The sequence below is a fragment of the Puntigrus tetrazona genome, chromosome 21, assembly GCF_018831695.1.
Source record: "Puntigrus tetrazona isolate hp1 chromosome 21, ASM1883169v1, whole genome shotgun sequence".
Classification (NCBI taxonomy): Eukaryota; Metazoa; Chordata; class Actinopteri; order Cypriniformes; family Cyprinidae; genus Puntigrus; species Puntigrus tetrazona.
In genome coordinates, this window is record NC_056719.1 from 268,836 (window position 1) to 283,742 (window position 14,907).

Genomic DNA, 14,907 nt, shown 5'->3' on the forward strand with positions numbered 1-14,907 from the left:
TTGTGGGATGTGGGATGCCACTGGAACATCTGCACTCGCTATTTTTGCGTTACTATCTCTCAGAATCTATCCGTTTTTTTTTCAAACAAATTTATGCTATTGTTGTTCAGTTACTTCAAAATGAGAAAGTATTACATTTGAATATATTGATTTTCTTGAGTTGGCTGTGTGATTATCAAGCGATTTAAAAATGATTGATGTTACATTATAGGTTCTTCAGATCAGTTTATGGGGAGCAAAGCACTCCTGGTTTCTTTAAATCAAGACTGTGGTTTGGAGACAGCGAGCGTGAGGCATATAAGAGAGAGGAATGTTAGGGAGCACTGGACTTTAGTTCAGGGAAAATAAAAGAGCCAGAAGAGAAGAGTGGGTTGGCCCCTGCCGTCCGGTACGATTTGATCTCATGCTGATCAGGGAGGAGAAGGCAGTGAATAAACAAGAGAGTTTTCTGCTTGGGAAAAACCGAAGACTCAGCATGCTGCCCTAACCTCATCAAGATAGATAGATAGATAGATAGATAGATAGATAGATAGATAGATAGATAGATAGATAGATAGATAGATAGATAGATAGATAGATAGATAGATAAAATAACAGTTAAAAGATTGAGGTTATGAGCTTCTGAAGTTTTGGTGTTGGAAATTGGTCCAATTCTAGGTTTCCAGCTACTGAAGAGTTTGTGGTCATCTTTGAAGTATTTTAGGTTTAATGATGCCAAATGTCCTCTATAGGTAAAGGATATGCAGGCAGGGCAATTCAGCACCTGGACTCTTCCACTACAAATCCATGCTGTTATAATGGCTACAGTTTGTGGTTTAGTATTGTCTTGCTGAAATACTCAAGGTCTTCCCTGAAATTGACGTCATCTGGAGGGGAGCATATGTTGCTCTAAAACCTTAACATAACTGTCAGCATTCACAGTGCCTTCCAAAACATGTAAGCTGCCCATACCGAAAGCACTTATGCACCCCCAAACATCAGAGATCCTGGGTTTTGAACTGAGGGCTGATAATATGCTGGAAGGTCCTCCTCTTTAGTCCAGAGGATGGCATCTATGATTTCCAAAAAGAATGTCAAATTCGGACTCGTCTGACCATAGAACATTTTTTCACTTTGAAACAGGCCAATTTAAATGAACCTTGGCCCACAGGACATAATGAAGCTTCTGGACAATGTTCACATATGGTTTCCTTTTCGCTTGATTGAGCTTTAGTTACCGTCTGCAGATGGCACTGTGGATTGTTTACCAACAGAGGTTTCTGTAAGTATTCCTGGGCCCATTTGGTAATGTCAATGACAGAAATATGCAGATGAGTGATGAAGTGTCATTTGAGGACCCAAAGACAAAGGCCATCCAACAAAGGTCTTCGGCCTTGTCCTTTACACACAGAGATTTGTCCAGTTTCTTCGAATCCTTTGATGATGTTATGCACTTTAGATGATGATATCTTTTTATGCACGCTTTCACAGATTGGAGAGCCTCTGCCCATGTTTACTTCTGAGAGACTCTGCCTCTCTAAGACATCCCTAATCATGTTACAGACCTGATGTAAATTAACTTAATTAATTTCTAGATCTTCTCCCAGCTGAATATTTTTAAAGTTTCTTGGTTTTTCAGGCCTTTGTTGTTCTCATGTCAACTTTTTTAAGACCTGTAGCAGGCATCAAATCTGAAATTTGAAACGAGCTCATTTAGTGGATAAAAGTGTACAGTTTCTCAGTTTAAACATTTGTTTTGTTCTCTATGTTCTTTCATGAATACAATATTGGCTCATGTAATTTGAAAGTCTTTTAGTTGTTCTTTTATTCAAATTTTCCAACATTTCCAGAATTCTGGTTGTAGATAGACAGATATATAGTAAAGAGCAGGAAAAAGATTCACAACTTTTAAAAAAACATTCCTTGAGGAATCCTGTCTGAAGCCCAGTCATTGATTCGGCATTTGAGTAGTTTTCTCTCTGTAGTTTGAAGTGAGTCCAGTGGCCGGATCCGTTGATCAGACTGCAGGAATGTGAATAATTTAGATGTTTTTGCTGTGCCCTATAGTAGCAGAGCGTATTATGCAAGAGACAACTTTAATTGCCTCAGCACACTAATGAGATGTTATTATCGCTGCGCTTTGTTTGTGTTCTTCTAAATAGTCATCCAAACAAGTGTTTGGACAAATGTCATTTCCCCCAGGATAACCCCCTGTCCTGCTCACTGCTTTTCTTTCACTTTTCCGCGTGTTAATTACAGGACTAGGAAGTGTGTGTGTGTTTGTACCCTGTTTGTTTATGTCTATGTGATCGGAAGAAATAGAACATACATGTCGTCATCTGACGGACAACATGTTACACAAAGGAAGGAGAGTTTAACCTCTTTTTAAACGTTTTTCACTTAGTTTGACTATCATTCTAAATGAGCTGCTGGTTAAAATGGCTGATTTATCTCCGAGGTCTCAAATCAATTTGCTTTTGCCATTCTAAATATTACTTTAAAGTAACTGCAGGCCATTCACTTCCGCTTCGCTCTGAGCTGTGAGGTTCGGTTGTGTGTGTTTCTTTAACACTTGGTTCAGTGCATATGTTGCTGCAGAGCTTACTTGACAGGATTTCAGGTTCCCCACAGCATCATCTACAGAGAAAGAGAGAGAGAGAGAGAGAGAAAACACGAGAGGGGGAGGAAGAAGAGAGAGGAAGGGAAGATGAGCGTGGAATTACTGACATATTTATGTGATGCTTGTAAGCCGACTTAAGGTTTGCCTGCGGTGCACAGTAGAAAAGAACAGACTAAAAGCATACACACACTCTCACACACACCTATGTGACTGAAAATCCAAGCGAAATATCTGAAATGTTTGGGGAATTTAGTGAAATGCAGTTTAATTCAAATCTTAGAAATAAACTGAGCTTTAAACTCAGTGTTTCAGGTCTGATTGTTTAGTGGTCGTTATTCTGGCTTTGTGAAGAACAGAAATGTGACTTATATGCTACGTGTCGAAAAGAGGGGACATTTAAAATAGATCGAGGACGCATAACGCTGGCTAAAACAGGTCTCTCTCTTTTGCTCTCATTCTGTGCACTCCCTCAGACTATAAGCAGGACACAGAATCTAAAGATGACCTTAACTTTAGACTGAGAGTATGGATAGATAGATAGATAGATAGATAGATAGATAGATAGATAGATAGATAGATAGATAGATAGATAGATAGATAGATAGATAGATAGATGACATCTGCTTTAGCTTGCTGCTATGCCCCCACAATGATGACAGACACTCCTGATTAGCTGTGTGGGCTGTGGCCTTCAGGGATGCCGTGCTGCGATTGGCTGAGTCCACAGAGACCATGCTGTTGCCACATAAAAGAGTGTTTGATATTAACAGAACAGTGAGTGATATTTGCTTTGGACACTCAAGGCATCTGCCATTGTGAGCTCAATCGTTCAGTTCGTGTTCTTCTTTTGTTTTTAGGATGAAGATCATACAACGAGACGAGCGATTGACAAGATAATAAGAATAACAGTCATAACGGCGGAGAACATTGCTATTGACATTTTGAGTGTTTCGGCTGTTGCTAAGAGACTCGTTGAGTCACTGCAGATAGTTTGGGTACATGATGAATGCTGAGAGTAGGAGACACATCCTGACTGATTGGTTGTAGGTGGTGTTTGTTATTTACTCCTCCCACCCGGTGGAGGAAAGTACATGGACACCTGTCAAAAAGTTTGACGTGTCACTTGTTTTGTGAGAGTTTTGTGGTTTGTAACACATTAGCACTCCGAGCTTTGAGTGCCTTTTTAAGTCATCAGCTTACAAGTGAATGGCATTTAATGCTGCTTTCTAAGATATGAGGCTCCCAGCGCAGGTTTGGGAGGAGCTTGATCGTCCAATCCGGTCAGTCACCGCTATGACCGGAGCAGCAGTCATAGGTCCTTTCCAGAGACAGTTCCTCCGGCATCCCTCCACCACAACTTCTTACTAAGAGCCCGAGCCGAGCCTTCACAGACAACAAGCTGGTTGAATATAAATATGTATCTAAAAATATGTTGAAGTCAGCAAAATGAAAAATATTAATAAATGTAAATATTAAAATCAAAATATATTATAATAATATAATAGCATATATATAATATGAAACTAATACTGAATGGAATCAAATATGAGTTATCGCTAACATTTTGTGAAACGTGGAGAGTCACAAGGACCTGAAAGGAGGTCGGCTGTTGGTTAATAAAAGAATCAAGCACTTCAGTTCAAAAACTACTTTGTCTCTCCAAGTGCTTTATAAATAATGGAGTTACTGGATGTCCCTTTTTTCTTCTGAGATTCAGTCTTTTATCTTTAAAGGTGGAAAACACATTGTGATCTTCATTAACCCCAACGTTTTATTATTATAGAGTATATAAAAAGCAAATTTGCTTTTCCTTTGTCCTCTTAACTTCCATTACACTGCCCTGACGGGAATGAAAATGACCCACAGGATCGGAGAGGAAGAGAATTTCCTGTTCCTGACCTAGTGAGCAACTGAGCACGCTCTTTTCTTCTCTGTGGCGTAAAGATTAATTCGGCCGTCCAGTATCTGGACATACACAATTCAATAACATTAAAAAGCTCCTTTATCTCTGTGTCCCATTCACTAATTTAATATATGTGAGTATTTATTTATTTCTCTATCCTAGATAAAGATGCTGCGATGGGATATTACAGCGATAGACGGTTTGCAGGGTTTATGAGATATTAATCTAAAATGTTATTGCAGGTCGGAAAGGCTTAAAGATTCAAACCTGATAGATAGATCATATTATTCCCGATCAATGCGCGCTGAAGCCGGCTGTGTTCCAAAATGGAGATAAATTACATAACTCACCGATCACAAGCTGTTGTTCTTTTAAAGAAATTTGCTTCATTAAGTCCATTATTATAATCTGATCACACCAGGCGGTCTAATGATCGACCCCACACAAAGACGTGTTGTCAGATTAACTTTGAAACCCCAGATCAGAATCCTAGTCCTAATCCAGATGGAGCCTATGGATTATTTTGCAGGGATTTTGGCAGCACAAGGTAGTCTAATGGGAGTTTTGGAATAGAAACATACTCCTAGATTGTGAATGACTTTCATCAGTCATTGTTGCTGGCTGACATGGATTGGGATCCATATTTGGAAGCTGTTATATTATATTGATGTCACCCAGCTGATGTTGTTTTTACAGCCGGGCTACCAGTCAGATGTTGTTTCTACTTGACAGGGAGAAAAATAACGCTTACCCAACAACATTAACATTATTTCATAAATTGTTTTTCACAGACCATGCGGGTTAGATGTCCTTAGTTTATTTTGGATATTTGATTTTTCGTTTTTTTTTTTTTTTTTTTTTTTTTTTTAGAAGTGTAATTATGTTGCGTGTCAGTGTGTGTGCATTACCTTTAAAATTTAGGGTTCAGTAAATTTTAAAGTTTTTTTATAATATAATAATTATATATATATATATATATATATATATATATATATATATATATATATATATATATATATATATATAGAGAAAAATCAGAAAAATGTTTCTTGAGTGGCTAATCAGCATATTACGATTCCTGAAGAATCATGCAACACTGAAGTCTGGAGTAATTATGCGGAAAATGCATCAAAGCAATAAATGACATTTTACAACATATTAAAATAGAAAACGTTATTTTAAACTCTAAAAATATTTAGTTGCACTCGCTATACATAAAGGCTTCAAAACAATGCAGTATGAGAAGAATAAAATGGAGCAGCAGGAATATTCAGCTGAGTAGTGAACAGACTGTGAGTGAGGGGAGATGTTAATTATTCATATCATTAAGCCATCCAGGACACCGCAAAGTTAACGCTGAACTAGAATGGGATTAATCTGACAACTCACGCACACACACACACACACACACACACACATTCTCACACGACAAAAAGAAAAAGCCCAAACTGAGAGAGCAAGGCAATTTAAGACCAAGAGAGAGAGTCACATTCTGGCTGATTTACTGCTCTTGTCGATTTTGTGCCTGGACTCCAGCGATGCATTTGTGCAGCCAACTGCAAAATATTCAAGTGCTCTGTAATTAGTGAGTGATGTCTGCCATTGATTTAACAGTAAACAACGTGCATTACGCCTCTTCCCAGCGAGAGCGCAGCCTGAAGGTTTTGAGGGATTTCGCAATTTTAAGTGTCTACTATGATCGGCTGAAAGTTCGTTGCTCTTTCAGAAGCTCCGGGGATTTCTGAGTTAAGGTTCTTTAGGGGCATCAATCATGCCCCGAATGTTTCTCCAAAGATTCTTTATGAGCAATAAAAATAAACGCAAATAAGACAGCTGACGTGAAGTTAGAGCATAGGGCCACAGCATTAATGTGAATAGTATAGTTCAAATAATTTGGTCTCAGATTAAACATTTGAGTTCACATTTACATCTCTCACTTATTAATGTAAGTTTTGTATCTTGGCGAATCCGAGCACCATTGGAGACATCGTTGAGATGTGTTTTTTTTTCTTAACAGTCTGAGAAATATCACAATTTGCTGTTTGTTTAATTATTTGTCAAGAAGCGACTGCGATATTACAGTTTTTTAACGTTCTTTCCTATTGGCAGCCAGCAATGTCCGTTTTTAACTTCTTCAGCGTGCTTGGGGAGAAAATTAATGTTGGAATAATATACGCTTCTGCGTGTGTGTCCGTGTAGAGTGTGTGAAAACTAAAGTTTGACTGCAGAACTGCTGAATAATCCAGAAGGCGGTTGAAAATACGTCCCATTAAGTCAGAAAAGCTGAGGTGTTAAATGAAACTGTCAGCACTGAACGGTCGACAGATCCAACTCGCTCCCAGCTCCACTTTAACCTCCGAACAAGCGCGAATGAGAGGCAAACAGAAACATGTTTTCAAATCACATTTGCAGTGTTATCCTTTGCAGATAATGCGAAATGTACTATTTACTTATTAATACACGTCGCCGGTTTTATTGTGCACGGTTTATCAAAGATGAATGCATTCCTCTGCTTCTGAAATTAATTAAATTTTTTCACCAATGAAAATAACGCACTATAGGCAGGGGAAAATAGGAAAATATATTTTATTAACCCCCAACCTACATTATTTCCCTCTAATATTCTATTTCACCCAAATTTGCCACATTACTGAAATCTTTATCCAAGCGAATACGCTTTAAATGATGAAGTTTATTTATCCCTTGTGGGCCACGGGACTGCTCTGGTGATCTAGAATGAGTTTTTACTCCATCTGTCTATGATTTCAGTCACTTTTGTTCTGAAGTGCTCATCTGATCCTCAAGCTTTGGTCTCTTCTAGAGGATGCTGTGTTTGAAAAATCTTTTTTGAACCGCTTCTTGTGAAGAGTGCTGGCTTGCGGTGTAACTTGTGCGAATCTCACTCAGCTGTTGAATACGAAAGGAGATATTTTCAAGAATGTCGCTAGCGGCTGTTGACTCCAATAGCATTGGAGAAAAAGTCCGCTTTATGTTCACCGGCATTCTTCAATGTCTGGTTTGTTTTTAGGTGAGCTTTCCCTTTAAAAGACAGCTAGCTTATCTTAACAGTATGCTAAGGGTGAATATTAAGCTGCGTACACGTAAACAGATGGTAATATATCAGATTCCTCTCAGACAGGACTTCATTGTGTCTGTGTGACAACATGGCCGCCCTGTATCATTATGTGCAGGGTCTGGAACATAAACAGCACAGGCAGCAGCGAGGACATCTGTCTTCTTTTTCCGGCTGATGTTGTCGTACGGTATCTGCCGCCCACACACGTGATACCTGCCAGCGCTGTCAGTGAAGACGGGCCCCGTGTTCATGACCTGAGTGAATCTGCCGCACCGCTATCGACAGCCTATTGAAATAACATAAAAACACAGAAGCATCCTGCTACTCCTTCATTTTCACGATAAAGGCCTGTGAACTGTACATTCATATTTGCGCATGTTCTCATCGTCGTGTCAAGGGTTCAAATTGGATTTTGAGGCACTGTAAAGTCTGTAATTTGATTGTGTGTGTTTTTATGCACCCGTAGGGATTTTATGCATTGCTCTGGGTTTGGTTGTCATGGCAATTTCTTCATATAATATGTCTGGAGATTTTTCTTTGGTATTGTGGTAAATGGCACTGATTTGATAGTCAGCAGGGACCTTTTGACCCCCTGTGTCTGAGAGCATTTCCTGGTGTGTGTGTGTGTGTGTGATTGTGTGTTTTTTTTAGCTGGATATTTTATTAATGCCAGGTCAGGTACAGGTCAGGCCAGTAGTACAGATTTTTACTAGACCTTTACTGAACCTATATTTATATATATATATATATATATATATATATATATATATATATATATATATATATATATATATATATATATATATATATATGTTTATATTTATATAAAATGAGGACTACAAAAATATAATAAAATAAAAATAAATAAATAAAATAAAGGTATAAGTGTTACATTTTGTTTATAACATTTTCTTTATGAGAAAAATGTTAGATTTGTAGTTTGCAATCATGGCTGGAAATATATTGTATGTATGCATACACGTACAACCCTCAAATATCATTATTAAAACAGGATTCTCTGTAATTAAAGTTCACTAAAAACTATGCCTGTCATTCTCCCTGCCAAATAAAAATAAAATCTCTTCTTCTCCATCTGCTGCCGTGTTTCATCCATCCTCTTTTCTGCCTATGTCATAATTTCACAGAAATTAAAGCCTGAATTTAACTTTTGCCAGGCAACATATTCCTACCAAACCTCTGATGATTGACAGATAGAATGATTGAATAATATTAAAGTCCCAGACACAAGCCAGGCGTCCTATATCTGTTATTAAAAGCTAGAGGTTGAATGTCAGGTTTTTTTGCCCTTTTAATTATCATATTCATGCATTATTTTACGTCCTGTCTTTCTCATATCTCTTTGCATATTTATGAAGGTTATGTGCATATCTTAGCAGAATCGACTGCTCCTCATTAATATACTGGGGAACACTAGTGATTTGAGGATGGCTGTATCTAATCTGTTGGCATGCTTGATGATAATTACAGCATATTTCTGGTTCTCAGGGTTTCACATCACTATCGTATAGTACTTTTAAAAGGCTTGATTGCCTGTGTGTTTATTTTCTATAATATTACAGCATTTATTAACAGTACACTTGTCCTAAAAATTTAATTTTGCTTCAAAATTCAATCTAAGGTGCCGATAAATTTGTCTGGTGCATATTTGGAGAAATTAAGCATTGCATCAGTTGCTCACCCATGAATCTACTGAAGTGAATGGGTGCCGTCAGAAAGAGAGCCAAAACATCTGATTAAAACATCACAATAATTCTCAAATAAATCATGAGGTGAAAAGCTGCGAGTCTGAATTAAATACGATTCGTATAATGAAACATTTGAATGTATTTTAGTAGAAATTTCCCATATCTGGCTTTGAATGGAGCACAGACCTCTGACAGCTCATCAGTGTTAATTGACCTGAAAGCTCCAGACACAATGGACTAATTAATCAATGTTCTCCGTTTGTGAAACAGAGTTGAAGAGAGAGACAAAGAGAAGGAAAGAGAGATGAAGGGTGATGTACACTTTCCATCTGTCGGGTCTCAGGGGTGATGATTCACTGTAGCTCTGAAGTCACCTGTCTGCTCATCTCAATATGGCTGCCGTGCACTCAATGTTTCACACACTGTCCAAACACTTTACAAAATTAGCCTCTGGTGCGCACCACCTGTGTGATTTTGGCGTAATAGCAGCACACACACGCGCATACACCCACTAATGCTGGAGGTATGAATTTCATTAAAACATAAAATGAGATTCCTTTCATTTGTACAATTTAAAAAAAAAATTTAAATGCATTGGTTATTTAATTCATATTTAATTTTCATAAAAAATAGGCGTATAATGGAAATCCACAATTTAGGCTCAGTAAATGTTTACAGTTTTTTGTCCACTGAAGATGCATTTACAATCAAGTATTATTATGATTGATTATAATTTATTTAAAAAAAGCTGAGTTTGCAGCATCATTACTCCAGTTCTTCAGTGTCACGTGATCCTACAGAAATCAATCTAATATGCCGATTTGCTGCTCATTAAATATTTATTATTCTTATTTGCATTATTATTATTATCATAATTTCCTATATAATTATGCTTAATTTTTTTCCTGATGAATAGGAAGTAAAAAACAACAACATTTATTTGCTACATAATTATTTTGTAACATTATGAAAATACTGTCATGTGATTAATGCATTCTTATTGAATAAAAGTACTAATTTAATCTGCACTTTTTATAGTGTTACATTTATAGTTGTAGTATGTTATAAATGCAACTCTAGTTTATTTGTTATTTCATTATTCTATTTCAAGTAATAAGTATTTTTTGTTGTTGTTTTAGGTTTAGCTACTTATTACTTACTTACCTTGCATAGCTTTCGACTCTACCCACCTTCACATCACTCTTTTGGTTTAAAGATGGACTTTATTAAATATATTGTGCACCCTATCCAGCTCAATAGATCTGTTGATACACGAGAGGGCTTTACCTGCAATCCAGCATTATTAAACCCCCCCCCATTCTGTATTATCTAGAGGTTTTGCTTGATCCAAAATAGGAGGATTTTTCCGTGCTCCTGTCTAGCTGTTTCTAATCTGGCATGTGTTTTATTACCATAGCAGTGCCCTTTTGCGCACCTTGGGAAGGCAGAGTTCCTGCTCTCTGATTGCGTCCTGTTGTCTGTTAATGTCATATTTGCACTCTGTAATCTATCACTCTCTTATCAAGGTTCCTCATCAGTTCTCGGCCTCATTCATCAGGCCAACTGCCTCTGACCTTGCCCATTCTCCCCGTTGTAGATAATATTTCCGTGCAGCTCAACTATTTATGTGCTGTCAGATATTTATTGAATAGCCGGCTAGAAAGCGTGAATGTTAATGCCGGTTGATCTAAGCAATCGATAATATCTAATTTAAGAAGAACATGTGAAATATTGCATGTTGCCGTGAAGACTTTAAAACTAGTAGTGTTGATTTGATGCACACTAAACGCTACACCGGTGATGTTGAGCGTGGATTGGATAGTTGAGTTTCTAATATTTTTTGTAAAATGCTCTGTAAAACACCACCCGTTCATCAGTTGCAGTTGTTAAGGTTACCATCAATGTTATTACTAAAAAAAAGAGAAACCTGAGCCATTTTTAGAGAACTTAAAAGCTTTGTAAGAGGTCTTCTGACATGAGCCAGTTATCATCGTCAGTCAGTACCCATGTCATGTTAACATGTGTTAACACCACTCATGCTATCTTCAGAAAATGTAAAAGATTCTTTTCTAAATATATTGATAATTAAAAATCACGAACACATCCTCGTTCTTTTTTTTTGATTTTGTTGGTGAGAGTGTTGATATGGTGTGATTTTATGTTAGCAGCTTTCATAGCTAGTGCTGCTGTAAACACAACCTCTCAGTCAAAGGTGTTGAGCAGCATGGCTTTTCTCTCTCCGGTCTTCTCTCTATTTCTTTTTTTCATCCAGAATGCTGAAATGTAACATCTACTTTTTAAAAAGTCTCATCCTGTATTTGTTTTTTCTGAATATCCTGCCTTACTCACAAATGTGAGGGGTGCTTTCGAAACAACATTTCTGAATATTTTGTTTTGAATCTGTTGCTTGTTTTGGTTTGAATCAGTTTTTTTAGTCAGTGGTTTCTTTTGGTTCAAACCATTTTTGTTTATATTTTTGTTTTGAATCAGTGGTTTGTTTTGTTTTGAATGAGTGGTTTGGATGTGTTTTGTGTCGAATCAGTGTTTGGGTAGAATCAGTGGTATGTATTGTTTGTAAAGAGTGTTTTTGGTTAGAATCAGTCATTTGTTTTGTTTCGAATCAGTGGTTTGGGTGTGTTTTGTCTCAAATCAGTGGTGTTTTATTCGAATCAGTGTTTTGGTTAGAATTAGTGGTATGTATTGTTTCAAACCAGTTGTTTATTTTGGCTTAAATCAGTTGTATGTTTTGTTTCTAATCAGTGTTTTGGTTAGAATCAATGGTTTGTTTTGTTTTCAATCAGTGGTTTGGGTGTGTTTTGACTTGAATCAGTGGTGTTTTGTTTTTAAAGAGTGGTTTGGTTAGAATCAGTGGTTTATTTTGTTTCAAATAAGTGATTTGTTTCGAATCAGTGGTTTGGGTGTGTTTTGTCTCATATTAGTGGTGTTTTTGTTTCGAAATCAGTGTTTTGTTTTTAAAGAGTGGTTTGGTTAGAATCAGTGGTTTGTTTTGTTTCAAATCTGGTTTGTTTTGTTTCGAATCAGTGGTTTGGGTGTGTTTTGTCTCATATTAGTGGTGTTTTTTGATTCAAAATCAGTGTTTTGTTTTTAAAGAGTGGTTTGGTTAGAATCAGTGGTTTGTTTTGTTTCAAATCTGGTTTGTTTTGTTTTGAATCAGTGGTTTTGGGGTGTTTTTTTCTCGAATCAGCAGGTTTTTTGTTTCAAATCTGTGATTTGTTTTGAATCAGTGGTTTGGGTGTGTTTTGTCTTAAATCAGTGGTGTTTTTTTTCGAATCAGTGTTTTGCCTAGAATCAGTGGCATGTTTTGTTTTTAAAGAGTGGTTTGGTTAGAATCAGTGGTTTGTTTTGTTTCAAATCTGGTTTGTTTTGTTTCGAATCAGTGGTTTGGGGGTGTTTTTTGTCAAGTTAGCGGTGCTTTGTTTCGAATCAGTGTTTGGTTAGAATCAGTGGTTTGTTTTGTTTCAAATCTGGGATTTGTTTTCTTTCGAGTCAGTGGTTTGGGTGGGCTTTGTCTCAAAACAGTGTTGTTTCGAATCAGTGGCGTGTTTTGTTTTTAAAGAGTGGTTTTGTTAGAAACAGTGGTTTGTTTTGTTTCAAACCAGAAGTTTACTTTATCTGACGACATTTTGCATCTGTATGCAAAACTAAAAAGAAATAAAAATATATTTTTTTCAATTGTAAGTTGGAATGCCATGCACAAAATGGCTGATTATATTATCTATTATGATGAACAGTGACAGATAGAGGGAGCATTTGAGATCATTTCAAATCCGTTTGGAGCCTCTTGTGATACAGAAAATCGCTTACAGCAACTCCTCAGTATTTCAAGACTTTGTATTTCATTAGCATACTATGTGCGATAAAAAATCTGTGTGCCGTCAGTTCAAATCTTTTCAAGGATGTTCTCACCAACGGCTGTATCTTCTGAGTCGAGTTCTGTTTGTGCTATAGCAGTTTTGAGAGTTCTTTTTTTTTTTTTTTTTTTTTACACAAGTATTTTGCCGCCACAGTAACAGGCTGGCGAAATGAGTCGATCGCTCCACTTTGAAGCAAGAGATACAAAACAAACGAGGACATTGAAAGATTCATTATACATGAGTACTGCAGCAATATATAAAATGGAAAGAAGCACATTGATTAAATTTGGAAAACTGTAATTTGCAAAGCTGATTCTATGATATCGTATGTGTGGTAAAGCAGCAAAATAATCACTCCTCTGATGCCGGTTGCTTATTTTTCTGAGAAGCCTCTGTATTGATCAGACGTTTAGACTGTTATTAGAACATTAGAACTGCCTTCAGACTGCAAATAATGAGAGAAAATAGTAATTAAGGAGTGGAACCTGCAAATTACTGAAGCAGGAGCTATTTAAAATGGAACTTTAAGCATCATCCCTCTCTTGCTCTTCTCTTTAGATCATTCTTTTCATCATACCGACTCATTTTAATCAATAATACGAAGGTTATAATAAAGCTGCTCAATATCCCATAATACTCAGGCTGCAGAAGCAGCAGCGCGGGTTTGTGTGTTTCAGCAGTCTCTGTGAAAAGGAAATGAAAGCTGTGCCGTTAATGTCAGTCATTTGACAAAAACACTTGAGCTGTAGACACAGTCTTCATGCCATTTACACACACTGCTGTAAGCTGTCACTCAAACCAGCAAGAACATTACAGCAAGTGCTGTTTTCACTCATACATCCAGCCATTATCAAATCTGCGGCAAAGGCAAAACCATAGATGATGCTTTAGATATTATGCATTATATATATATGCTGTTGGCAAGAAGTTAAAGATTTTTTTTAAGATGTCGTATGTCTTATGCCCCTCCTGCATTTAACTGATTAAAATACAAAAATTTGTACCGTTATATAGTGCTGTCAAATAATTTAATTTAGATTAATCACATTCAAAATACATAATATCTGTGTGTATACTGTGTATATTTACTATGTGTGTACAAAAACACTTCCATGAATATATTTAAGATGTGATGTGTATATATATATATATATATATATATATATATATATATATATATATACATATATATATATATATAATTTATAAACAAGTGAATAAATGTAAATATATGCTATGTGTATTTTTATAGAAATAATAAACATACATAGCACACACACATATATTATGCAAATAATTACATTATTACTACAAGCAGTATCTTTTCTATTTTTCTATTTTATTCTAGTTTTCTATTTTAGATATTGTAAAATGTAATTAATTCTGTTGAAGGTATTACCTTAGAAATTTTGCAGGAGCAATATACTAAAATATTAATTTTAATAATTTTTAATTTTTATATATAAATTTAACATAATTTTTTTTGTTTACACTGACATTGAGTAAAATCAGTAAATAAATGTTAAAATTTCATACCGTTAAAATGACCCACATATTGCATCCATATGGATTGATCCCTTTGTTACGGCTGGCTGATATGAAGTCTGGAAAACACTAATGAATATTTAACGCCTATCCACGGGGCTTCGGTATCTTTAAAAGGCAGGGTGCGCAGCGCTTACCAAAGGCTCCTCCTCGTCCCTTGGGGAAAAAATAACAGGAAACAGCAGAGCAGGCGGAAGAAATAA

At 36.4% G+C, this 14,907-nt stretch overlaps 1 protein-coding gene across 9 annotated transcripts in view; it reads left to right on the forward strand.

Annotated features, from left to right (window-relative positions):
* Positions 1-14,907, forward strand: part of mapk10 (mitogen-activated protein kinase 10) — a 60,249-nt gene that overhangs the window by 5,324 nt on the left and 40,018 nt on the right. The window lies entirely within an intron of this gene.